At 42.2% G+C, this 24,423-nt stretch overlaps 1 long non-coding RNA gene across 1 annotated transcript; it reads right to left on the reverse strand.

Moving 5' to 3' along the window:
- Positions 1–15,186: 15,186 nt before the first annotated feature.
- LOC139368255 (uncharacterized) lies at positions 15,187–23,910 on the reverse strand. The gene is made up of 12 exons (XR_011626939.1): positions 23,615–23,910; positions 23,226–23,288; positions 22,691–22,851; positions 20,738–20,809; positions 20,340–20,396; positions 18,364–18,983; positions 17,727–17,969; positions 16,940–17,286; positions 16,597–16,714; positions 16,009–16,114; positions 15,643–15,816; positions 15,187–15,530 (listed from the first exon to the last, which is right to left on the reverse strand). It is a non-coding gene; the product is annotated as an uncharacterized lncRNA (long non-coding RNA).
- Positions 23,911–24,423: the final 513 nt, after the last annotated feature.

Below are 24,423 nucleotides of genomic sequence, written 5' to 3' on the forward strand. Positions count from 1 at the left end.
CCACCTACCACCACTGTGTTAAATCCCATTCAGGTCATTAATGTTAGAGAGTTCAGCTATTGATCAATTAGGCACTGAGACTGGTTTTGATGGTAGTGACAATTTGTGGCTGTCCTATATGAGGTATACAGCTAAAACCCTGAGAAGAAAGGACTGCATTATTTGTAGTCATGCTAGACCTGTTCTGTCTACACACCCATTTGCTCCCATTATGGGAGATTGCCTGAAGCTGATTGCAGTAGTAACATAACCATTAATGCCAGTTACAGGCCTAAACCAAACTAGTGGTCTGGCTGATGTGTGGTGGATCTGTGGACCCAAAAGAGTGCTGAGACCCATTCTTAGAGGAGACTGGCAAGGTATGTGTGCTCTGACCAGTTTGATAATTCCACTGACCATTGTTGATGTTACTGCTGAACAGCTGTTGGGTTCTATATCCAGGGGACCTGAAAACATTCCATCCCATGGGAGACATAGATGTAGTGCTCCATGGACAGAGGATGTAGTTGACATACACACTAACCTGTTGGGAGTGCCAGTGGGGGTTCCTCATGAGTTTCAGGCCTTGGGTAGGAATGATGGACTCTGGCACTTACTACCTATTATAGGTCCAGCCATAGTGGATGCTAGACAGACTGCATGGATTAATTACATCTACTATAATCAACAGCGTTTTGTGAATTACTCCCGTGATGCACTCACTGGTATGTCTGAACAGCTGGAAGCCACATCTAGGGTTGCCAGACAGAATAGACTTGCTTTGGATATGCTTCTTGCCAGTCAGGGGGGTGTCTGCAAGATGTTCGGTGAACAATGTTGCACGTATATTCCTAATAACATCAGTCCAGATGGTAGTATATCTAAGGCCCTTAACGGGCTTGATGCACTATCTGCTGAGATGAGGACCATGGCGGGGGTGGAGGAGTCTGGACTGTTCTCTTGGTTGGGAGCCTGGTTTGGTAAGTACACTGGTATGGTGGTTACTGGATTTCTGACCCTAATTCTTGTATTTTTGTTATTGATGTGTTGTGCTGCTTGCATCATACCGTGTTTTAAGAAGTCTGTTACAGATGTGGTGAAGGCTTCAGGCATGATGCCTTTGCTTGATGCTCCAGTTGGAGATGCTGATACTGAATCATGCTTTCAGGGGAGGATGGGACTGACTGAGGATGACCCATGGTATGCTGTGGGTGAGGTGGTAGAATAAATATTACACCACCACAGTTCCTTGTTTTACATTTTTGTTTTAAGTTCTTTCCAGTATGTTTGTTCTCCCTGTTGTGAAGGTTTGGAGTCCCTGGGTGGCATGGTGCCCACCTGGTGCAGGATAGGAGTAGCTAAGAGGACCAGATGGTTTATAATAATGCTTTGCTCTGCTTTACTCTGTTTTCCATGACCAAAGTTTTATCCTACATCTTACATGTCAATAAACAATAAAGTTTTATCCTGTTTTTGACAAAAGCATACATCACTTGTTGCTTTTTATTTTTTCTTGTATGATTTTTCTTTTCTGTTTTTCTGTAAAAAAATAAAAATGTTTTAATAATAAACATTTTATTTTCATGAAATGCTATTAACATATTACTATGTTGGGACCGCTGAAATAAAGGATAATGAGTGACACCCTAGCGGGTGTCAAAAGGGGGACTTAAATTTAACACTATTTTATTTTATTTATTTAGCCAATCTAGTACATAGTGGGATTGAATGGAGGACATGAAGGTGTTTTAAACTTTGTAACTGTTACATGATTCATTGCTGAATTTTTGTTCACACCCTTGGATGTGTGAAAAGGGGGGATTGTTGGATCCTGTGTTTTACATTATAGCCATTACCATATATATGATTGAATATTATCTGCTGTTGGCTTGTGTGGATGTATGTATGTATGTGTTATGCAACATAGCTGACTTGAAACATTGTTCAAATCTTCAGGGCCATGGGCCTTTCTCATGATGGAAAAATACAGAAGACAGGAAATGTGCAATGAGTTGGGGGGGCACATTCAGAGCTTGGGGTTGCAGAACAAGCGGTGTTTTGTTAGATAACAGGAGCCAGGTGCGAGATAACGGTATGGAGCATGAGCGCATGGCTGTTCTTCACAGCAACAGTTACATCTATCAACAGAAGCGCCAAGAGGCGGGGACCCGCCGAGCGCCTGCAATAGGCTGAGCAAGTTTAAACCATGCCCAGCCTCTACTGTGATAGGCCAACAGACGGGTTGGAACTGTATCACAGTATAAAGAATACTGTTTACATACATCTCGTCAGTTCTCTGTTCTGCCCTGCGTGGTATTACAGTGAGCCCGTATATACGAAAGTTGGTTGCATTTGCCATTTATTACTTAGCTAATAAAAAATACATAGTATACAATCGGTGACTCATTGTTATATTTATCCTGATACCAGATTCGAATTTACGCAACTCTAACATATGTAATGTTATGGAGATTGATTTATTGCTTTTTACGACATTTCTCAAACTACTATGCATTTTCACTGATCTGTCAAGGTTTTCAATCAAAATCTTAGCTATAGGCCGACTCAAGTTTCAGCTAGCTTTAGCGAGCTAGGCTACAGTCTATGGAGTTTCATGGTGGGCGCAGGGCTTTGTTCTGGGCAACATCTACACACCTGATTAAACTAGTTTGAGTGGTTAATTACTTTAATCCACGGGTCAAACTACTCCTATGGGAGGTCCGATTTTCTGCAGGTTTTTGCTCCACCCTTGATTGATAAATGAAGGTTACAAATGACTAAGGAACTCCCCTCACCTGGTTAGGTTGTCCAGGTGTTCTCTGTGGAATGATTTTGACACCCCTACCTAAGAGCTAGTTCAACTTGTCTTTGCAAAGCCTTTCTAAATTAGACAGTTTTAGATCTTATGGAGAAAATAATTCCAAACAATGGATGAAATGGGACCACCAGACAGCGATGCTCCCATCCACAGTGAATGTGTATCTATCCAATGGTCATCTTCTTGTGCATCATTCACGTCAATTAAAATTTTGTACACCACCTGTATTTTTTGTGATGTAATCCACTTACAAATTAAGTACATTTTAATGCTCAGTTAATTTTTAAAATTAAAATAAGTATCCTACATATACAGTGGTGAAATACAATTCTAAACTTGTTCTATTCTCTTTAATTTGCAGCTCCAAATTCTATTCAGACCACTCAGACCTTCACCTACCACCCTCTATACAGACCACTCAGACCTACACCTACCACCCTTCTATTCAGACCACTCAGACCTACACCTACCACCCTTCTATTCAGACCACTCAGACCTACACCTACCACCTTTCTATTCAGACCACTCAGACCTACACCTACCACTCTTCTACTCAGACCTACACCTACCACCCTTCTACTCAGACCTACACCTACCACCCTTCTACTCAGACCACTCAGACCTTCACCTACCACCCTTCTATTCAGACCACTCAGACCTACACCTACCACCCTTCTATTCAGACCACTCAGACCTACACCTACCACCCTTCTATTCAGACCACTCAGACCTACACCTACCACCCTTCTATTCAGACCACTCAGACCTACACCTACCACCTTTCTATTCAGACCACTCAGACCTACACCTACCACCCTTCTACTCAGACCTACACCTACCACCCTTCTACTCAGACCTACACCTACCACCCTTCTACTCAGACCTACACCTACCACCCTTCTACTCAGACCTACACCTACCACCCTTCTACTCAGACCACTCAGACCTACACCTACCACCCTTCTATTCAGACTATTGCAACTCACTCCCCCCACGGCACCAACACAAACTCCTTCGATAAGCTCCAAATGGTTCGAAACTCAGCAGCCCTTCTAACCCACTAAATCATCCTGGCAGCCCATCGTCTAACCCACTAAATCATCCTGGCAGCCCGTCTTCTAACCCACTAAATCATCCTGGCAGCCCATCATCTAACCCACTAAATCACCCTGGCAGCCCGTCGTCTAACCCACTAAATCATCCTGGCAGCCCGTCTTCTAACCCACTAAATCATCCTGGCAGCCCGTCTTCTAACCCACTAAATCATCCTGGCAGCCCGTCGTCTAACCCACTAAATCACCCTGGCAGCCCGTCTTCTAACCCACTAAATCACCCTGGCAGCACGTCTTCTAAATCACCCTGGCAGCCCGTCTTCTAACCCACTAAATCACCCTGGCAGCATATCACCCCCATCCTCTGTGAACTCCACTGGCTCCCTGTCTCCCACCGCATTAATTACAAGATCCTTCTGACCTAAAAAGCTCTCTCCCCACCTTGCTACCCCTTACCTCTCTGACCTTCTTCTCTCCTACCAGCCCCCATGCTCTTTCCGCTCAACCACAGTTGGCCACCTTGTCATCCCCAGGTCCAAGCTCCAGAGTTTCAGTGACAGGGTCTTCTCCAGGTTTGCTCCTAGGCTCTGGAACTCTGGAAGTCCATCATCATCTTTCAGTCCTGCCTAAAAACCCACCTCTTCACCATGGCCTACCCTTACCTCCCCCACCACCATTCCCACACACACCTCTTCTGTTTCACACACTCGTACACACCAATACGTGCAACATCTGCTCGCTCACTCACCTGCTTTTTCACTCACATACTCACACATCACACCCTTTCCTTGAGCCCTTCTTACCTCTATTTGCCCCGTTTATACCTGGTTCTAACATGCATTATACAGTGGGGAGAACAAGTATTTGATACACTGCCGATTTTGCAGGTTTTCCTAATAACAAAGCATGTAGAGGTCTGTACTTTTTATCATAGGTACACTTCAACTGTGAGAGACGGAATCTAAAACAAAAATCCAGAAAATCACATTGTATGATTTTTACACCCTCATCCTCAACCAGGTTGAACCCCCGATATCCCCCACCGCCCAGGGGACCAGCTTCTCCCCCATCCTCAACCAGGTTGAACCCCCAATATCCCCCACCACCCAGGAGACCAGCTACACCCTCATCCTCAACCAGGGTAAACCCCTGATATCCCCCACCACCCAGGAGACCAGCTACACCCTCATCCTCAACCAGGGTAAACCCCTGATATCCCCCACCACCCAGGAGACCAGCTTCACCCACACCAAACCAAAGAAGACGGGGAGAAAGTCCTGTCTCCCTGTCACTCTCAAAAAAACCTCCAACTCACTGAGCATGACACATCCAACCCCATCCAACCCCATCCTACCCCATCCAACCCCGACCAAGGAAGAGGAAATATGACTACATGCAAAAAGGTAAATTAGTATCTAACTTATATTGACATCATTAACATTTATGAATAAACAATAATTTCAATTATGTTTTTAATACATGTATAAAACCATTCCAGTGATTGATGGTCCCCTACTTTTCAGGAGGCATGCATACTGTACACTCTTAGAAAGAAGGGTTCCAAAATGGTTCTTCGGCTGTCCCGGATGTCCCCAAAGGAGAACCCTTTTTGGTTCCAGGTAGAACTCTATTGGATTTTACATGGAAACAAAAGGGTTCTACCCAGAACCAAAAAGGGTTCTCCTATGGTGATAGCCAAATAACCATTTCTAAGAGTGTAGTCTAAGGCTAGGCATAGATGTAAAAATGAATAATGCAATTGACTGTCCTGCTAACTTTATTCGTGTTCTGGTGGGTGGTGATTAAATATATTAATGCATTTATTGTTTCAGAGTGTCCAGTGCATCCGGGGCAACCGATTTTCCCTATTCTCAAGATTCTTGCCAATAGACCTTCAAAGGAGGTAAATCTGCAGAACATTGACATTCCTGTGACTGTATTTACCGGCTAATCCTAGTGCAACACCAATTGTAGTTAACTTGCAGTGCACAGACCTTGTAGTTAGTGGCAATATGTAACTTTCTGGGTGGCCCGACCAAATTCACATAGAAATGTTAGTTACAGATCATCATTCTACTTGAAAGCAAGTCTAAGAAGCGGTAGATCTCTCCTACAGTGTGCGTTATTTCTATGCTTCCCGTTCTTAAGTTCTGTTATTGAGTTTTTTACTTTGGTTTTGTACAACAGCTTCAAACAGCTGATATTAGCTATCATGACATTGTGGAGCGATTTCTGCATAGTGCAGCTTTAAAATAAAACGGACATTTCTATTTGTTTCATAATAAAAAGGGTCAGGAGCAGAAAGTGAGGTGGAAGCCATGCTCTGGATGGTTTGTTTACTTCAACTAATCTCCTAGAATGTATTGAGGATATACTGTACACTCAACACCATATGTATTGAGTATATACTGAACACTCTACACCATATGTATTGAGTATATACTGAACACTCTACACCATATGTATTGAGGATATACTGTACACTCTACACCATATGTATTGAGGATATACTGTACACTCAACACAATATGTATTTGCACAGTGAAGTTCAAATGTACAATTGAACTCTAAACTCCAGCAATTTGGATTTGAAATCAAATGTTTCATATTAGGCAATAGTACAGGTCACCTTTTCACAATTTAGAGAGGAAATCATTTTACGTATATAGTCCCCCCAATTTGAAGAAGCCATAAGTATTTGGACAAATTCACTTAGTGTATTAAAGTTATAGTAAATTAAACCTTTTATTTAAAATACAAAATTCTGGAGTATAGATTCAAATTTTAGCTTCACACTCGAAATATGAAATACGGCTTTGGCTGTACCTTGGTATTGGATGTTACAGTGCCTTGCAAAAGTAGTCAGACCCCTTGGAAACGCCTTTGACAGTGATTACAGCTGTGACTCTTCTTAGGAAAGTATTTTAGAGCTTACCACACCAGGATTGTGCAAAATTACCCCATTTTATTATTTTTATAATTCTTCAAGCTCTGTCAATAATGTTGGGGATCATGCCTAGACAACAATTTAAAAGTCTTACAATAGATTTCCAATCAGATTTAAGTCTAAACTTGAACTTGGCAACTCAGGAACATTCACTGTCTTCTTGGTAAGCAACTCCAATGTAGATTTGTTATTGTGTTGTAGGTCATTGTACTGCTGGAAGGTGGATTCCTTTCACAGTGTCTGGTGGAAAACAGGCTTTTAGGCCAGAAAGTATATCCCTTTACAGGTTTTTCAGTACTAACTCCAGTGCCTTGTTGCATACAAGATGCATGATTAGATTTGTGATGAGAATGTTGCATTTTGGGACAGCATTTTGGCCAACTGACGATGAACTTCGCAATTCATATCCAAGTTTATTATATGCCCATAGGCTAGGCGCAGCTAGGCTATATATTATAATACATAGGCCTACGTGTAAATCAACATAGCATTATATATTCTGTATATATAATCTATTACATATATTACTTTACCTGCATTAAATATGTTGGATATAGGCCTACCCCTGAGTGATATTGGCATGCAACATGTTTAGCGCATAAAGGCAGACCGTCTGCTCGGTCTCTAGGCTAGTTGTCCACGGAAAATATTTAGTGAAGGTGAAAGGCAAATCATTTCACAACTGCTTTTTTTTTAATAGGCAGTGAGAGTTAATTTTCATCATTGTTGCTTAACAGGAATATGATGTGCCGAGGACCATGGCAATAGAGGTGCGGTTATGCGGCCATGTGGGTCATGGGTATCGGGGTTGAAAGGCCACATATAGACTGTTGAATGTCTATTTTTGAACTTCTAGAAGCGTCAATATCGATGCAACAATGTTTATATAAGTATTTCTATACATACACTTTTCTGCCATGAACCTTTATACACCCCTCGGAGTTCAACTCTCGTCATAGAGTCCCCCCCCCCCCACCCCCAAAAAAGTATATATTTTTTTGTTAGTTTAGATTTATGGCTTGGCACAAATAATCCTATGCATGAATTAAACATAATTATGCAATCCCATACCCCTGGTGGCCATCGAGTGCTCAGTAGCACCACCAACAGTTGACTTTTCCCCAAACTTTTATGATTTTTTACAATCAACAATCGATAAACATATCCGAACGTTATTTGACATGAAGGTTTAGTAAGGGGTCCTTATTAAATCAAAAGAATCGCACATGTCAAACTTAAATAGTTATGACGAAAAGTGCACTAAGTGCACTACTTCAGACATTGAATTGGCATGTGTTGATGCAGTACAGCGTTATGTATGTCCTAATGAATGTACAGATCATTCTACACATCAATTAGAATGATATTGGTCGAAGATATTGGAAAAAAAACAAACTGGTTAGGGTTAGTAAAAAACTACAAAATGGCACCACATTTGTAGTTCACAACTTTTCCGGTTTCTGTAACATAAGAATTTATCTGTTACATCAATTATTTAATAGAATCCGACAATGTTTACGACATTCAAATTAATGTAACATTGCGCAAGAATAATTTGAATAGTTTAAAAATGTCATCAGAAAATTTAGAAACATCTAAACGTCACGGGCATTGCGATGCACATAAACTCTGAGGGATTGAGGTGCCAAGATGGCGGCTTGAACAGACGCTTTTTTTACCGAGCTCCGTACCAAACTTCAGAAAGATTGTGAAAAAAACAAGTTTATAGTCATTACTATTTTTATTTGTTCAAGATATAAGACCTTTCCTGTGACTGGAATAATAATTGGATAATTTATTTCGGCATGTCCAGGCAAAGTCGTGACAAAAAAAGAAAGGAAGAAGTTAGCCATTCTATTGCTAATCAATGAGAGAAACGTGCTTATAGACAACTGCCACAACTACGCTTGGCCTATGGATAATATCATGCTTTCGAATGCTGCTGAAGATGACAAATTCCCCTCTTTACCTGTTACTCCGTGCAAACCTCCACCCTCCAAAAAACCCAACATGAACTCTGACATCGTGGCTATCCTCTCCTTACTCATCAACTCCAGGTGTGACGCCATTGAGAAAATGGTAGGCGCGAACACCATGGTTATCGAAGGCTTGAAAAAGACTGGAGTTTGCATGTGGTGAAATCAAGGATGTGAAAACGAGAGTGGCAAAAGTTGAAAAAAGGGTGGAAAAGAATAACAATGTCTACCATAGACGTCTCACTGATCTGGAACAATAATAACAACAATAACAAGAACAATAAAATGGAACCTGAGACTCTACGGCTTGCCAGAGGTGGAGAATGAAGATGTGCGAGGAGAGGCTATCCGCATCTGCCAAGAAGTTTTGCCTGCAGAGAAGAACAAAGTTGGTGATACCATCAACGTTGTGCATCGCCTCGGCAAGAAACAACAGCAAAATTATTCAAGACCTAGGGGTATCATCGTGCTCTTCACTGCCAGATTCTACAGGGATGCAAGCTGCTAGGATGAACGCCTTCCTTCAGAGCCATGGTATGCGTTTCGCCGAGCATCTCAGCCTGGAGGACATAGAAAGAAGGAACAAGTTGTGGCCAACGGTCAAGATAGCACGAAATGACGGAAAAGCTGCTTACTTCGTCGGAGGACGAGGCTTCATCAACGGTTCAGAAATCCATATTCCTCCCTAAAATCTCACTAGAAGGAACAAGTTGCCATGGTTGAAACCATCATTCTCATTTTCCTTATGTTGTTTACCTAACAAGCATCTGGTGACTATTTTTCAGGAATACTCAGGTATTTCAATTTATTAGTTTGTTCTTGAATGACCAGAAGACCTATTTTGTTTACAAACTTATGAAGAAGATTGAAAGCTGTATTTATTTTGTATGTATACAGTAACTAAGATACTGTTTTAAAGGGCATACAGGTCTGCTATGACTTTATGTCACGCCCTGACCATAGTTTACTTTGTATTTTCTATGTTTTGGTTGGTCAGGGTGTGATCTGAGTGGGCATTCTATGTTACATGTCTAGTTTGTCCAGTTCTATGTTCGGCCTGATATGGTTCTCAATCAGAGGCAGGTGTTCGTCATTGTCTCTGATTGGGAACCATATTTAGGTAGCCTGGGTTTCACTGTGTGTTTGTGGGTGATTGTTCCTGTCTATGTGTTTTTTCACCAGATAGGCTGTTTAGGGTTTCGTTACGTTTTGTTTTTGTAGTATTGTATTGGAGATTCGTGTTTCGTATTTTTAATAAACATGGATCGTAAACCACACGCTGCATTTTGGTCCGACTCTCCTTCTCACGAAGAAAACCGTTACAGAATCACCCACCACCAACGGACCAAGCAGCGTGTCAACAGGCAGCAACAGCAGCGTAAAGAGGAATGGACATGGGAGGACGTTTTGGATGGCAAGGGCTGTTACACTTGGGAGGAGATACTGGCTGGAAGAGATCGCCTCCCATGGGAACAGGTGGAGGTACTTAGGAGAGCTGAGGCAGCCGGAGAGAGGAGCCGGCGATATGAGGGAACACGGCTGGCAAGGAAGCCCGAGAGGCAGCCCCAAAAATTTCTTGGGGGGGGGCTAACAGGGAGTATGGCTACGCCAGGTAGGAGACCTGCGCAAACTCCCTGTGCTTACCGGGGGGCTAGAGAGACCGGACAGGCACCGTGTTATGCAGTGGTGCGCACGGTGTCTCCAGTGCGGGTGCATAGCCCGGTGCGGTATATTCCAGCTCCGCGTGTCTGCCGGGCTAGATTGAGCGTCGAGCCTAATGCCATGAAGCCGGCTCTACGCAGCTGGTCCCCAGTGCGTCTCCTTGGGCCGGCTTACATGGCACCAGCCTTGCGCTCGGTGTCTCCGGTTCGCCTGCATAGCCCAGTGCGGGCTATTCCACCTCTCCGCACTGGCAGGGCGACCGTGAGCATTCAACCAGGTAAGGTTGGGCAGGCTCGGTGCTCAAGAGCTCCAGTGCGCCTGCACGGTCCGGTTTTTCCAGTACCACCTCCACACCCCAGCCCTCCGGTAGCAGCTCCCCGCACCAGGCTTCCTGTGCGTGTCCTTGGCCCAGTACCACCAGTGCCAGCACCACGCATCAGGCCTACAGTGCGCCTCGCCTGTCCAGCGCTGTCGGAGCCCTCCTCCTCTCCAGCGCTGTCGGAGTCTCCCGCCTGTTTAGCGCTGTTAGAGCCTTCCTTCTCTACAGCGCTGCCGGAGTCTCCCGCCTGTTCAGAACTGCCAGTTAACATAGAGCTGCCAGTTAGCATAGAGCTGCCAGTTAGCATAGAGCTGCCAGTTAGCATAGAGCTGCCAGTTAGCATAGAGCTGCCAGTTAGCAAGGAGCTGCCAGTCTGCAAGGAGCCGCCAGAGCTGCCTGTCTGCAGGATGCCGCCAAAGCTGCCAGTCTGCAAGGAGCCGCCAGAGCTGCCAGTCTGCAAGGAGCCGCCAGAGCTGCCAGTCTGCAAGGAGCAGCCAGGGCCGCCAGTCAGCATGGAGCAGCCAGGGCCGCCAGTCAGCATGGAGCAGCCAGGGCCGCCAGTCAGCATGGAGCAGCCAGGGCCGCCAGTCAGCATGGAGCAGCCAGTCAGCATGGAGCAGCCAGTCAGCATGGAGCAGCCAGAGCTGCCAGTCAGCATGGAGCAGCCAGAGCTGCCAGTCAGCATGGAGCAGCCAGTCAGCATGGAGCAGCCAGAACTGCCAGTCAGCATGGAGCAGCCAGTCAGCATGGAGCAGCCAGAGCTACCAGTCATCATGGAGCAGCCAGTCAGCATGGAGCAGCCAGAGCTGCCAGTCGTCCAGACTCTTCCAGATCTGCCAGTCGTCCAGACTCTTCCAGATCTGCCAGTCGTCCAGACTCTTCCAGATCTGCCAGTCGTCCAGACTCTTCCAGATCTGCCAGTCGACCAGACTCTTCCAGATCTGCCAGTCGACCAGACTCTTCCAGATCTGCCAGTCGACCAGACTCTTCCAGATCTGCCAGTCGACCAGACTCTTCCAGATCTGCCAGTCGTCCAGACTCTTCCAGATCTGCCAGTCGTCCAGACTCTTCCAGATCTGCCAGTCGACCAGACTCTTCCAGATCTGCCAGTCGTCCAGACTCTCTCAGATCTGCCAGTCGTCCAGACTCTCTCAGATCCGCCAGTCGACCAGATTCTCCCAGATCCGCCAGTCGACCAGATTCTCCCAGATCCGCCAGTCGACCAGATTCTCCCAGATCCGCCAGTCGACCAGGATCTGCTGAAACCGCCAGCCAGCCAGGTTCTGGTAGTTTCTACAACCTGCCTGGGCTTCCTCTCAGTGCTGAGCTTCTTCTCAGTGCTGAGCTTCCTCTCAGTGCTGAGCTACCCATCTGTCCCGAGTTACCTCTGTCCCGAGCTGTCCCTCTGTCCCATGTTATCATTGTGGTGGGTAACCTATTTAGGGACGTTTAGGAGGGGGATTAAAACTGTCATGGAGTGGGGTCCACGTCCAGCGCCAGAGCCGCCACCGCGGACAGATGCCCACCCAGACCCTCCCCTATAGGTTCAGGTTTTGCGGCCGGAGTCCGCACCTTGGGGGGGGGGTACTGTCACGCCCTGACCATAGTTTACTTTGTATTTTCTATGTTTTGGTTGGTCAGGGTGTGATCTGAGTGGGCATTCTATGTTACATGTCTAGTTTGTCCAGTTCTATGTTCGGCCTGATATGGTTCTCAATCAGAGGCAGGTGTTCGTCATTGTCTCTGATTGGGAACCATATTTAGGTAGCCTGGGTTTCACTGTGTGTTTGTGGGTGATTGTTCCTGTCTATGTGTTTTTTCACCAGATAGGCTGTTTAGGGTTTCGTTACGTTTTGTTTTTGTAGTATTGTATTGGAGATTCGTGTTTCGTATTTTTAATAAACATGGATCGTAAACCACACGCTGCATTTTGGTCCGACTCTCCTTCTCACGAAGAAAACCGTTACACTTTACATGGTTATTGTTCTATTTAGTTATTAATACTTATTTCCAAAAAAGGTCTTAGGAACGTTTATGTAAAACATTTTTTATTCAATTATTTTATGATCAGTTTCATATGCACTTAAAATAGTAGGTACCCTTTTATGTAAATTATTTGTTATTTTATTTCTCAGAATAGTTCCTGATTACACTAAAGAGGGTTTTTAGTCGCTCTTACTACAATAACCCTTGGTTTGGTCTTGAACATAATTTTCAGTTGAGTTGAATTTCAAAGCCGGATAACGTCTAGCTCAAAGGTTATGGAATAAGCTATTTTCACTTTAAATTGACTTAAATGGTGCAGATCTCGGTTCCTTATTGTTTACGTTCACTGCTCCTACATCTTTGACTCATCCTACTACAGTTTGGATGCAATCATTGATGAAACACAGTCTGGCTTCATGAGGAACAGACATATTTCTAACAATGTCAGACTAGTATTAGACATACTTGACTACTCAGACCTAATAACTGAGGATAGCTTCATATTTTTAGATTTTTATAAAGCATTTGACACAGTAGAGCATCAGTTTCTCTTCCATTCCCTTGAGAGACTTGGCTTTAGGGATTTTTTTCTGTAAGGCTATTAAGACACTCTATGCAAATGGTAACAGCTCTATCAAATTGAAATATGGCACCTCACCTAGATTTGAGTTAAAGAGAGGAATTAGGCAAGGTTGTCCTATCTCTCCGTACCTGTTTTATTAATCACCCAACTTCTTGCAAATTCTTTAAATAATAGTCCTGTACAAGGTATTTCCATAGCTGGTAAATAAATTATTATAAGCCAGCTGGCAGATTCTACACTTTTTCTGAAAGACGCTAACCAAATTCCCATATCAATCAATGTGATACAATCCTTTTCCAAAGCGTCTGGTCTATATCTTAACATTAATAAATGTGAACTCATAGCTGTCAAAGATTGTGTGACACCTTCATATTATGGTATTCCAGTAAAAGAAGAACTTACATATTTAGGCATAGCCATTACAAAATATCAGAAGTCTAGAGGCGTACAAAATTGTAACCCTCTTATTAAAAAACCACAGAAGAAGCTAAATCAATGGCTACAGAGGGACTTATCTTTAAAAGGTAGAGTCCTAATAACCAAGGCCGAAGGTATCTCTAGACTAACATATGGCGCTATATATCTTGACAGTAAAATAAGCAAGGAGATAGACCAGATGCTTTTCAACTTTCTTTGGAGAAACCGTACCCATTACATTAGGAAAACTGTTGGAATGAACACTGGTGGACTGAATTTTCTGGATATGACTACTTTAAATAATACTTTTAAGATCAATTGGATAAAACAATTTCTAAGACCCACTTCTATCTGGAATTTTATTCCTCATCAGGTCTTCTCTACTTTTGGTGGCCTTAACTTCATGTTGTTTTGCAATTATAATATTGACAAAGTTCCAGTGAAACTTTCTGATTTTCATCGGCAGGTTTTCTTGTCATGGTCCTTAATTTATAAATAATTTTTCTCCACACAGATATTATATATGGATCACTTCAATCATTCTGTGTCCATACTTTTGATGATTCATTGGGAGTGCCTGTAGATTCTAGGCAACATTTTTCAACTAACCGGTTTCATCTGCAGCTGATGGGAGTCAGTTCTTGTACTCAAGTACAAGTAAAGCTCCTTGAGAGTAAATAAGTAACTGGTCAAAGTACTCAGTACTAGTTAATCATTTGTACATCTCATACATACATAAGGAATCGTTGACTTAAAAGCCCATGACTGATGTAGCTCCATCAGGATGCAAACGATTACTTGAAGACAAGGATAACCTTTTTATTTTTTTTAACTAAACTAATACAATACTAATATAAACTAACAAGCACAGTACATTACAGTTTAACAAAGTTTAAATCGGAAATCACCAGGTGAAACAATAAATCGTTCTCCCCACCAGTGGTTCTGTAAAAAGCAGAGGGATGGGGATGGAGAAATGTAACCATAGTTTAAACCATGTTTCGCGGCTATAGTCCAGTGGTGTCAATCTCATTCCATGGAGAGCCTAGTGTCTGCTGTTTTTTTTGTTTTTTTCAATTAAACCTAACCAACCAGGTGAGGGGAGTTTCTAACTAATTAGTGACCTTAATTCATCAATTATGGGAGGAGTGCAGACACTCTGCTCACCCGTGGAATGAGTTTTGACACACGCTCGCTCGTATGTTTACATTTACTTTGTTTACAAACATTCGAGTAGAAAAAAATATCTATTTTGGGATCTGATGGGGTACATGTGATGGGGATGTGTAGGGTAAATACATTCATGAGCTATATTCATGAGGCATTTATAAATTATATTCTTAAAGAATCCGAAGTGGATGTAGCAACTGCAGATTGGCCATTTTAAAGGGGTGCATTGGACCTGGCCATGTAACCCTTCTCAAATCTGTGCCACATGATCACATTGTCAACAAGGAATAAACATAAAAGTTTATTTTCCATAAAATGTTCAAACTATTTTTCCTTAGGAAGGCAGATAAAGCACATATGCAAAACAAATGGAATCACTTTTTACCCCGTGCAAACTGCACTCACCCAAACGAACACCTTCAGTCTGTGATAGATTCCTCGTCATCAGAGCTGTAGTGGATGCTGTCATAGATGTCATCTATGAAGTTATTTTCTAGGAGGGAGGTGTCTTGGCCCATAGCTTTGCTGTACATCAGTTTGACAGAGTCCTGGTGTCTTCTGAGGCTGCTGACTCTCCTCTGAAGCATGGAGAAGAGACTTCCGACTGATTCAATTGCCAGCCTAACACCAACAATCGTAATGTGTAGAATAAATACAATGACGTATTCCTTAAGTACAATAGCAATTACAAGGTGCCAACATCAATTGTACATATTGATGAACGTTCCCCTACTTTGCCTGCTTAGGTCAAGTGCCACATGTGAAGCAAGGTCTTGCACATTCTCCGATTCCCTCTTTAGGCTTTCCCAGTGCTGCTAGACTTCCTTTAGGACAATTAACTCTTCCTCCTTCAGCCGTCTCAGGAGCATCACCCAGTCAAAGGCTATTTTCTTTGTGAGTAGGTCAGCTGTAAATTCATAAGAATGCAATGTGGATTTGTAACTTTAGCAGTGCTGTCTGTGGTTACGCAACTGAACAAACACAGATAACAAAATATCCATTTCATCAAAACAAAAGGAGAATGGAATTATTTGCTACATTGCATGGCTTTGAAATTAATGAGAAATGAAGTGTGTGCAATTAAGGAAATGTAACAAGCCTGTCTGACGGTAGAGGTTCTGTTTCCTTTGTTTGATGCTAAGAAACAGGACTTCAATTGTTCTCTGTAGTACCTGGGGACCGTCCCATGTTCTCATTTGTTTCCTCTGAAATACAGTACATCTATAAATTAACAACGTATCTCCAGCGCTGAGAAGTTGCACTCACTTCCTGGAGGAACATAGGGCCTGTGAAGGTTTCTGTAACAAATGACTTGTTATGTGGGCGGTGAATGAGCCCCAACCTCATCGCCTAACACCCAAATCACTCTTAAACTTAGAGTCTGGGTCTCCTCCTGGATTTTTGCTGTTGTCTGAGAACTATGACAAAAACTAAACAGAATAACTAATTGTTTTTAAATCAATTAAATCCATAGATATAATACTTCTAAAATAAATGTATTGATCTACACAATACACCTTCAAGTATCTTCTGGACAATACTCTGTGCAGGTTTTTTCTTCCTTCTGTTCCACCCCATAGCCTGGATGGTTAGCATGTCTGTTCTTGCTAGAAATGCCAAATAGAACTCCTTATTCCAGATAAGTATTAACATAGCTGAATAGAACAACCTTAAACAAAATGTTTACCTCCTTTGGACATTTGCTTGGAACAGATTGCAGCCCTCGGCAAGAAGCTGTTCCCTTGTTCCACTTCCTCCCCCAGAGTTGTGCCAGCTCCTTCCTGATTCCGTCCTCCCCACTTAATCTTAATTTACATTTTTAAAAAAAATATAGACTTGATATTGCAATTATGTGAATAACAAACATCTAAATGGGAAGCCTTGTAAAGGACTGACGCTGGAAATTCAAACATCTAAATGGGAAGCCTTGTAAAGGACTGACGCTGGAAATTCAAACATCTAAATGGGAAGCCTTGTAAAGGACTGACGCTGGAAATTCTCTTTGACCAGCTTAATAAAGAAAAACCTACCTCACATTTCAAACGATGTGCCTTTGCATGCATGACGGAAAGAAGTGGCTTCATGTTTAAGGAGAGTGGCGAGCTCTGGACAATGACGGGCAACTTTGGTCAGGTATGGCCAACATTTGCAGATCACATACACATGAATTGTATGTTCCTGCTTCCAGACAATTCCTTCTGCAAGAACAGTGGGGACGCAAGTATCTCTCCACGCATCATGTTGAGGCTCCTTAGAAGTATTCCATGGCGAGAGACGGCTACTTCGAGTCCCTCTTCATCAAGTTTGTCGTTTGTTTTCCTTGATGACTCTTTAGCTGCTGTCCACTGGGATGCTCCACATACTCCTTTTCCATAACCTTAGACAATGAAGTAGAAGAGTATAGGAAGAAATAATGTTTTGGGGGGGGGAAGTGTTAATGGGACAGTGGTTAGGTTTTTTAAAATCTAGCTGAGGGCACTGAGCTACCCCCTGTGTTCGCTACAATGGAGATCAAAAGTTGGAGATTGACTGTCAACGCCATCAAAGAATCCTTTGTCATTAAAGGATTGAAAGGATACGTGAAATACATTAAATATATGACATATGAAATAGCAATCAAACTCAATAACTGATTGTGGGACACTTGACAATGTTGATAATTAATTTCATTACAAACTCAAAATATTTGAGCTAAAAATGACCTAAACTGCATTTGAAAACGTTCACACTGGACAAGGAAAAGACAAACCTTGTTTGGATTGTTTAAATGATATAGAGTACGGTGTTATTTGATAGATTATGAATACTTTTACATACCCTTTTTTGAATCGATACAGCTTCTTGTTCCCGTCCACTGACACTGCAAGCATGCTGGGTGAACAGACTGGGCAGTCAAAGTCCTGTATATCACAGACCAGGCTGGGCAGTCAAAGTCCTGTATATCACAGACCAGGCTGGGCAGTCAAAGTCCTGTATATCACAGACCTAATCAATTTCAGAGCGGCAGTACGTCCACTCAAAGAAGCTTTTTTGAAAAGTGTCCCCACAGATCATTCCGTTCTGGTAAGGGAAAAATACATATAGAAAATATATGAAATAACTTACAACAATAGTATAAACAAAACATACTATCATTCACTATGGCTGACTGGATTTGAGATAAAGCAGGGCCAGTACATAGTGTTGACAGCAAAGCAGGTGAAAGCCAATGCAAAAGTAGGATGAGTACTTATGTTGTAAAGAGCAGGAAATATTGGATGCAAGAGGGGCACAGATAAGGTGCATGGCCGGACAGTGGTGCAGGAGGCTAACACATACTGTAGCAAGAGACCTGAAGTTTTAACATAGTTATAGTACTGGAAATAAAGTTACGTTACACAAAGTGTTGTAACAAAATGTAACCTAGTTAACCTGAAGTCATACATTGGTAAAGCTGAGTATAATTGATTGTTACCCTGCCAAAGAAGTCAGTTCGATTCCTGGGGCTGACACTTCCAGCTCCTCAAAAGAGCTGAACACATCTACCTGGTATATGGTGTCACAGTTGACAGTGGCAGGCCAGTACCCATTCTTTATCAGATCTGCCAAGTTTGCTGTCCAGGTGCTAAGACAAGTTGTGCAGGTAAGCACAGGCACTGTGACATTGTAGCGACCTTGAGGAAAGAAATGTAATCTGAATTAATGTTGTTTTACATTGCATTGCTACATCACTGTTTGGTGATGAGAGATATGGCTGTAGTTGGAGGAAGGGGCGTGTAGAACCCCTCGATCATGGACTCTCTGTTGTGTAGGGGGAACTTTGCATGTGTAGAGACATCGCAGCCTTCGCAGTAAAGCTGTTTCGGCAGAGTCTCTACATCGCAGAATAGCCCTTTTCACATTGCATGACTGACAGATCTTCTGAGAAACATGCTCTGCAGCCAGCAGAAAATCTACAATCTCAGGCCTGGACTCCCTCCTGTGAGAGTTCCTTCCTCACACTCCAACTGTGTGATGTACCAGGCACATCAGGATTTGAACACTCAGGGTCTTCTAAGTCAGCTAGGAGGATGTTCATTTCTCTATGAAGTATTGCTTTTTTGAAAACACAAAAATGGGAAAAGGATTTAAGTAAGAATATGATATAATTAATCTATTAAAACGCATATTGGGCTGTCAGTAGGTGACAGCAAATATATCTATGCACAATCTATGGTGTGACAAGCCAAACGCCTCAGCTTTGATTCTACAGTAAATTCAATTACAGGGCAGACCAAAATGTTGAGTAAAGTCTAAATTGGAATATCACACAATAGAACTTGATCCCATCATCGAAAATAAATTCTGAATGTTCTTAAAACAGCAACAACACACTGAGTACAAAACATTCTCTTTCCCTGACAGACTGACCAGGTGAAAGCTATGATCCCTTATTGATGTCACCTGTTAAATCCACCTCAGTGTAGATAAAGGGGAGGAGACAGATTAAAGGAGGATGTTTAAGCCTTGAGACAATTGAGACATGGATTGTGTATGTGTGCCATTCAGAGGGTGACTGGGCAAGACAAAATATTTAAGTGCCTTTGAAAGGGGTATGGTAGTAGGTGCCAGGTCCAACGGTTTGTGTCAAGAACTGCAACGCTGCTGGGTTTTTCACGATCCGCATTTAATTGTGTGTATCAAGAATGGTCCACCACCCAAAGGACATCCAGACAAATTGACAACTGTGGGAAGCATTTGAGTCAACATGGGCCAGCATCCCTTTGGAACACTTTCGACACCTTATGGAGTCCACACCCTGACGAATTGAGGCTGTTCTGAGCGCAAAAGGGAGTGCAACTCAATATTAGGAATATTTTGTACACTCGGTGTATTTTGACGACAGAGTAAACTCTCCTCAAAGGCAAATGCTTCCAGCTTCCACAATTACAGACAGTGGTTGAATGAATGAATTCAACTAAGACTAATTCCGTAATGTGGAACGGCAGATTGCTTCATATTAAAGGAAATGTGGAGGAAAAACCTCTGCCAGGATGCTGTTGTTGCACTCCCCTACAGAAGTATTTGGACAGTGATGCTAAAATGTTGAATTCGTCTCTATACTCCAGCATTTTCAATTGCTTTGTCGAGAAGCTACCTGCAAGTAAGCATTTTGTTGGATCGTGTTACCATCCGTATCCTGTACATACGACTAATAAAACTTGCAACTAGACATATAAAGTGCTTTCATTTCGAACCGGTAAATCAGAAAAGTCTGAAAATATCCCTGAAATAAAAGGTGACATTCTGTACTGTAACCTCATATCAAACATTTGATCTCAAATCCCAAATTCTGGAGACTTGAGACACATTTAAAAATGTTGCATCACTGTCATAATAAAGATGTCGTGCAGTATAATTCAGTAACACCAAGATGACCCCAATTTTGAAAGTAAAACAATATTAACATACCTATTTCTTCATCAATGTTTAAAACTGGAGTGGATTCCAATCCACTGGTCCTTGTCTCTAAAATAAGATATGCAAAAAAGGAAAGGATTAGACTTAAAGGGGCATTCAGAAGTTGATAAAGCCATTTTTGGATTTATATTAATGATATATGGTTAAAACTATTCTTTTAATAACAATGATGGTAAGTTATTGCAATAATAGCTCTGTCAATAAATTGAAAGTGGTTACAATTCACCAACCCCATCACTCAGCTTTTAATAAAAACAGGGGAGGGAAGTGTGCTTTGTTATTGTTTCAACTACCAATTACAGATTTAATAAAAATACAGTAAATTAATTACATTGCCAATGAATAACAAGGAATTGTGTAGATTAATATATCCAATCGCTCATCAATACCTGATTCTTCCTCCTCAGTGACTGGTCCAGAAGGTTGCACTAGTCTGGCTCTTGATGTACTGGCCCTTGGAGCTGAAAAAAAAATGAGAATAAAAAGCTTTTTAATACAAAAGATTTGCTGGAGTTCTGACTCTCCTTTCGTTAAATATGTATTTTCATCAGAGACAGACAACAGTTAGAGACAGGGAAAGGTGGGATCAGACCTGCATGTAATGTATTATGTGCTGTGGGTAGCTGGTACTAGACCGGCCTATGGCACGGCAACAAACCTTTGATATGCTATGATACAGTATGTTTGAAAGGAAAAAGTCACATCAGGGACCAATAAAATTAAACACCAGGACGGGATGAAACTTACTAACAGAAGTGGATGTAGTTGCTTCCTGGTTTGAGAAACAATCTGTCCTCTCATCCCTTTGTCTCCATCTGAACCTAATCCCTGGAGGCTTGTTTGTCTTTTTCTTCTTATTTTCCTAAAAAAGTGCATTTCAATTATCATGGCTGGCCCACTAATAAAAGTCTCCCACAAGCATGGCTTGCTTGTGCACATATGGAGCACAAGCAATAATTTTATTTTCACATAAGGTGAAGTGATTTGTCAGCTGAGGAAAGGCACCTGCAGTAGACCCACGTTCTGGCTCACTCACACAGCTTAAATGTGTAGAAGTTCACAGGGATGCTAACAAGTGCACCCTTGTGCCTCATGCTTAATGGGCACTACTCTGGACGGCTCTGACTTAGAATACGTGGACAACTACAAATACCTGGGTGTCTGGTTAGACTGTAAACTCTCCTTCCAGACTCACATTAAGCATCTCCAATCCAAAATTAAATCTAGAATCGGCTTCGCAACAAAGCATCCTTCACTCATGCTGCCATACATACCCTCGTAAAACTGACCATCCTACCGATCCTCGACTTCGGTGATGTCATCTATAAAATAGCCTCCAACACTCTACTCAACAAACTGGATGCAGTCTATCACAGTGCCATCCGTTTTGTCACCAAAGCCCCACACACTACCCACCATTGCGACCTGTACGCTCTCGTTGGTTGGCCCTCGCTTCATACTCGTCGCCAAACCCACTGGCTACAGGTTATCTACAAGTCTCTGCTAGGTAAAGCCCCGCCTTATCTCAGCTCACTGGTCACCATAGCAGCACCCACTCGTAGCACGCGCTCCAGCAGGTATATCTCACTGGTCACCCCCAAAGCCAATTCCTCCTTTGGTCGTCTTTCCTTTCAGTTCTCTGCTGCCCATGACTGGAACGAATTGCAAAAATCTCTGAAGCTGGAGACTCATCTCCCTCACTAGCTTTAAGCACCAGCTGTCAGAGCAGTTTACAGATCACTGCACCTGTACTTGTAGCCTATCTGTAAAGAGCCCCTCTACCTACCTCATCCCCATACTGGTATTTATTTAGCTCCTTTGCACCCCAGTATCTCTACCTGCACATTCATCTTCTGCCGATCTACCATTCCAGTGTTTAATTGGAATTTGTAATTACTTCGCCACCATGGCCTATGTATTTCCTTAACTTACCTCATTTGCACTCACTGTATATAGACTTTTTGTTTTCTTTTGTTCTACTGTATTATTGACTGTATGTTTTGTTTATTCCATGTGTAACTCTGTGTTGTTGTATGTGTTGAATTGCTACGCTTTTATCTTGGCCAGGTCGCAGTTGCAAATGAGAACTTGTTCTCAACTAGCCTACCTGGTTAAATAAAAGGTGAAATAAATAAAATAAAAATATAATTGATGCCCGTGTTCAGGTCATATCACGGAGTCTACGTTTAAATTCACATCTGTGCCAGGTGGGGTCTACTTTGACAAACAAAAAGCAATGATAAATCATAACGCTGTGGTGCTGGGGTTGTGTTGGGAATATTTATGCACGTATGGGAGCTGTAGGGGTTACATTACCGGTAATGTACGACTTGTTACATTACCCGTTCTGGGTTGAGCTCCTCAGCCAGTCTTTTTGCCTCGTCAATGGCCTCGTCCAGTTGGGCTTGTGGGTCCTTCTCTTGGTTGAGCTCCTCGGCAAGGCGTTCTGCCTTTTTAATAGCCTCATCCAGTTGGTCTTGGGGGTCTTCAAAGGACTTACCATCTCAAAAGAAACACAAAGAGAAAACTTCCAATCCTAACACATTCCTTCACATAGTAACCTCCCCCGTCTATGAGAAAAGCTGCATGTCATTGATAGCGTGTGTGTTTTACTATGTCCTGTACGTCACTAAAGGTCATCATCCTCCTCCACACACAGACTGACTGATCTACAAATCACTTTGCATAACAAATACATATCTATTATTACTTTCAGATCAGTCAGTCTTTACCAACAATGCACTATTAGTCTGTCACTTCCTTGTTCATGTTGTTCTATGGCATGTGTGCAACTCCAGTCCTTAAAGGCTACAGTGTCTACACGTTTTGATCAATTTAGATCATTGATCATAGATCATCATCAGGCCCAACTCTCACCTGATTGTCTGTCTTAACAGGATTTCATCAACTCCTTTACGTCCCTCTTAGGCTCCCTCTCACCTTCTTCCAAGGAGAAGTCGCAAGATGAATACAGATTAAGTGGCAATGTGTATTTCTTTGTAGATGCAAAGAGGAAAAGGGGGAATATATAGCCTAATGTATAGGTGGCTAAAATAATAAGTGAGAATGATATCCAAATATACGCAAGTAATGCAACAAAAATATCAAAACATTCTATGTTGTGTATGCAACTTTCTTTATTCACCTTAGTTACGTAACCTTCCTTACTGGTTTAACACGTTTTTTTGAAACCAAACACTTTAACAAACACAAAACAAATGTGTATGTATGCTGTATTTCTGACAAGGGACGAACTGGCGACCTACCTGTTATCTGTCCAGGGTCGATGTGTGGGCGAAAAATCTATAAACAACAAATGCCACATGGTCGAATGTCATGTAACCATTCTTGTTCTTCTTGTAACATTCCGGTAGGCTAGACACTTTCCGGTGTTTTTCTGACAGTCACAGGTCGACGCAGGTATTACACATCGTTCTCATAACCGTAGGTGCAGCCAAGTTGAAATACGAAAGCTTTCTAGCTATTTCGCACTGACGGTAATTTGAACACAAGAAAGTTTCTTGTGAAAAGGTGCTTACACTCAGAGCCATGTATTTACACTCAGCCACCCTAGCCTTAGTACGGGTTAACGTTTTGGTAATTTTGGTTGGCCAACTAAGTTTAAGACTACAATAATGACAACATACGTTTCCCCAAATGTTATAAGAAAAAAAATGTTTTGGTATTTATGGACAATGACAAGGCTGCTATTGTGTTTCAGTTACATTCTGGTCAATAAAAATGTTTTACACGTTTGTTTTTTGTAAGAAATACATGGACCTACAACCGAAATAAAACAACATTCGCCATCATGCATTGCTTACATTCATTCTATACTGAAAGTCTGTTCAGAAAAATCGATAACAGTACATATAGGCATACAACCACAATGTTTTAATAGGGATTAAACAAATACAACATATCTACATATTCATAACGTTAAATAAATAATGAAATACAGGCTATCGCGTCTACGGTTGTTGCAAAGGCTTGTGTGTCGCCTACTGGTTGAATTCGTGTCTTATCGCACCAATTAAGTTGCACTCAAATTTGTATATTTTCGAACGAATTGAAC

This window comes from Oncorhynchus clarkii, chromosome 16 (assembly GCF_045791955.1).
Source record: "Oncorhynchus clarkii lewisi isolate Uvic-CL-2024 chromosome 16, UVic_Ocla_1.0, whole genome shotgun sequence".
Taxonomy (NCBI): Eukaryota; Metazoa; Chordata; class Actinopteri; order Salmoniformes; family Salmonidae; genus Oncorhynchus; species Oncorhynchus clarkii.